Raw genomic sequence first — 3,791 nt, 5'->3', positions numbered from 1 at the left:
AGATCGTGGAACGAGGTGACGTCAATCTTCAGAAGATCGATGGAAAGGAGAACCTAGCTGACCCATTCACTAAAGCCCTTTCTGTAAAGGAGTTCGATTATCACAAATCGAAGATGGGTATAAGATACTGTACAAATTGGTTTTAGTCCAAGTGGGAGTTGTTGGGAATTGTGTCCCAAAGCCAATTTATTAGTTGTAAGAAATTGAATTATGTATATGTTTTATTAAAATGAATAAAAATTTATTCTGGCAATTTTCTATTCATCACAAGTGTTGCATCTTCAAATTGAACTCCTGTGTATTGTGATGAAGTCCTTAGGACTAATTTAGTGGATAAAAGAGGTTTTATCATTTAGTCCTTAAACCAGTTCGCGACCAAATGACGAGCTGTCAATTGGACGATAGCTATGTCAAGTATAGGTCGTTGTGTGCCATTTAGTTGGTTGTCCTCTTAAACCAAGGAGTGTGGAGACACTGTATGGCATACAGGTGAGATGTAGGAGTACATCGTCACTGAATAGTGACTCACCTGCGTAGCACTCCACTGTCGGGAGTTAGCTCGTAAAACGTATGGGCATAAGTACCCCTTAGACCTGAGACTGTCACGATGACTTGCAAGCAACTCACTGTACTTAGGCACTGGATGACCTGAATTTCTAATTCAGGGATCGGAAGGATGCAGGGTGCAGTCAAGTACTCGCGAAGTTTGTGTATGAGTCAAGATGGGATTGACCGCTTCAGATTTTAGGAGTTGATGTCTCACTGTATTTCAATTCAGTAAAACCTTGGCCAGGGTAAACCAAGTGATAAGTCACTTGATTTGATTAATTGAAATACACTATGAATGACCGGACCCAGAGTTCGACAGTCCACTCTGAGGTCATCTTGAGCATCGAAGGTCATAGGGATGAATTATGCAACAACCATACGTCTAGGTTCTTGAATGTTGCTTTGCATATTTGACCTATCCGGACGTCGGGTATCATTGCTAGATGGTCACCTCGATTAGTGCATGGAGTAGTCCATGTACTACCGGCTTAGTGTTCGAACCTATCGGAGTCACGCACATTAGTCAAGCTAAGTAGGAAGGTCTTGACCCAATTTAATTAAGAATTAAATTATGGGTCATTTGGAATTTGGCTCTGTCTATGTTCAGCTAGTGCTGAACATGAGGTACATGCTAAATTTCATAGATGAACAACTAATTAAGTCTGTATTTCGGGTCAATCAAGTTTTAATTAATATAATTGAACTTGATCAGGACTCAATTGTTGAGATTGGATTTGATTGGGTCTAAATTAGTGTAATTGGGCTCGATCATGATTTAATTGGGATTTAATTTCATATTTGTTCTGATCTAAGTCGGACTTGGATCGAGCCGAAACTAGACCCAATTGAATCTCCTATGAGTCAGACTCATGTGGAATTTTTTCGGATCAAAAATTCATTCAAATGGGCTGCAAATTTGGTTTAGAACCAAATTGACTAACTTATGATCAAATGGGCTAACCCATTTGTATCACAAGTTGACTTTTCCCATTTAGAGTGGTTGCTGACCGTGAATAAATCCCATGGACCCGTGGACCACTCCCTTCACATGGACCCTTAGCACCTTTTTTGTGAGCCGCGACTCACCTGGGACGCATGAAACAGAGCTTCTCTGTTTCACGCGTCCGCAACCCTTCCGACCGTCGATTGCGCGGCCAACCACGCGTCCGCAACCCTTCCGACCGTCGATTGCGCGGCCAACCGGCCTCCGGCCAGACGGCCGACTGGACCGGAATGTGCGGTTTTGAACCGCCAACATTCCAGTCCAGTTTGAGTTTTGAAATCCAGCAATAATTGACATTAATCACTGTTTTATTACACGGTTGTTTTTGAAACAATCGTTATCAAATTCATTCATATTTGATAATGAATGAATTCAATAACGCTAGACCATTTACGCCTCTTAACTCCTCTCAGCGTTGGCCTATTTGTAGGCCACCGTTTCCTCTCGAATGGAGTGAGAGAGAAAATTTTCTTGGGAAGAAAACGTGAGACAGAGAGATAGGTTGATTCTGTGAAGAAGAAGAAGAGTGAGGAAGGAGTTCCTCTCTCTCTCTGGTGGTTTGGAGTTCGGCCCAGGTCCGGCGTCCTCTCCTCCCTTCCATTCCTCTGTGATCAGGATCAAGAGACGGGTGTCTCTTCGGCCTAGGCGTGCTGTGAACAAACGGGAGAAAGAAACCGAAGAAAGAAAGAAAGAGAAGAAAGAAAGAAATAGGAAGCTTGACGTGCGTGCGAAGTAGAGGGCTTGCAGATCCAGGCCTTGCAGAGCTACCTTCAGGGATCTAGATCCAGATCCAAATTACCTCGACCAACTTCCGCTACGGGCTTGAGGTAATTTTACATAAAAGTTAAATTTAATATTTATAATTGTTATAAATAAAATAAAAAAATTTTAAAACTGATTTTTCATGCCTGGCGTTCGATTTTATCGGACAACTCGGGAAATGTTTCCTTCAAAACCTTCATAAAAGAAGCTAATGGTTCTCCAAGTTTCGAACCCGTGATGAGGGCATGAGAGAAGAAGGTCTTTAAATCTTTTCCAACATTCATAAAATATTTCATTATCTTTTTGTTGGAAATTGCTGATATGTCTTTTCAAAAAGTTGGTCCTTTGTGTGGAAAAGAACTTCTTTAAAAATTCTGTCTGCATATCTTGCCAAGTTCTTATTGATCTAGGTCGCAAAGAGTTTAGCCATGTTTTGGCCTTATCCTTTAGAGAGAAAGGGAACAATGTCAGCTTGAGGACATCTTCGGAGACGTTTGGCACTCTAAATGTAATGCTCAGTTCTTCAAAATCCTTTAAATGAAGATATGGACTCTCGGACTCTAACCCGTGAAACTTGGGCAGCAATTGTATTACCCTTGGTTTGATGTCAAAATGTCCTACATTATCAAAAAAAATTATGCATGAAGGCTGACTAGTCCTAGCCGCTTGTAGGTATTGTCTTAGGGTCATAACATGGGGTTCACGTTCTCGATCGTGGTGACTCCCCGCATCTTCATTTAAATCAGCCATCTCACAAGGTGTGAGATGCTGCGAAGGAATTTCAGGGGTGTGTTGATAAGTGTTTAATAATTTATAATTTAGTTATCTTTCCATAGCACTTATCAATGTTCTTGTTGCCCAGAGATGGTCACCCAAGAGGGGGGTGAATTGGGTGTTTTAAAAACTTTTGACTAATTAAAAATAAAACACACGAATATATGCACTAAAGTAAAGAAGGAGGAATGAGAAAGGTCAATCGCAAACACAAGGTTTTATAGTGGTTCGGAGCTTTCACTGCTCCTACATCCACTCCCCAAATCACCTTTGGAAATTTCCACTATAATCCACGATTACAGTACGGTAGTTTTGCGAGTTTACTACCCAACTCGTTGTTTTACACCGGGCTCACAACAAACCCTAAAACCCCCAATTTCACTTAGGCTTGGGACGCCTTTCCCTTGTTCCAAGTCCCTTGACTGGAACAAGCACCACAACGAAAGAGTTTACAAAAGAAAGGAAAAGCTCTAAAAAGCAAATATTGCAATTATGAACAATAGAACCCGGAAGAATCCTTTTGCCGTTGGAAGCGTGGGAGATATTGATTCTTCCGATGTGGAGCGCGTAGGATTGAGTGTGAGCTTTGAATCCCAAGCGCACGAGAGTGATTGAGCTTGAAATCACTTGGGAAGCTTGAAAACACTTGATTTCTTCACTTGAATGCACTCACTCCCTTGAACTTTTCTTTCTTACTTCTCTC

The 3,791-nt window shown here is 41.4% G+C and overlaps 1 non-coding gene across 1 annotated transcript; it reads left to right on the top strand.

The window, feature by feature from the left end:
• The first annotated feature begins 2,543 nt into the window (after nt 1–2,543).
• Nucleotides 2,544–2,652, top strand: LOC120105278. Its single transcript, XR_005507675.1, has one exon. It is a non-coding gene; the product is annotated as a small nucleolar RNA R71 (small nucleolar RNA).
• The last annotated feature ends 1,139 nt before the right edge of the window (nt 2,653–3,791 follow it).

The sequence above is a fragment of the Phoenix dactylifera genome, unplaced genomic scaffold (genome assembly GCF_009389715.1).
Source record: "Phoenix dactylifera cultivar Barhee BC4 unplaced genomic scaffold, palm_55x_up_171113_PBpolish2nd_filt_p 000247F, whole genome shotgun sequence".
Taxonomy (NCBI): domain Eukaryota; kingdom Viridiplantae; phylum Streptophyta; class Magnoliopsida; order Arecales; family Arecaceae; genus Phoenix; species Phoenix dactylifera.
The sequence above is the reverse complement of the archived record's forward strand: the minus strand, read 5'-3'. Positions and strand labels throughout refer to the sequence as shown.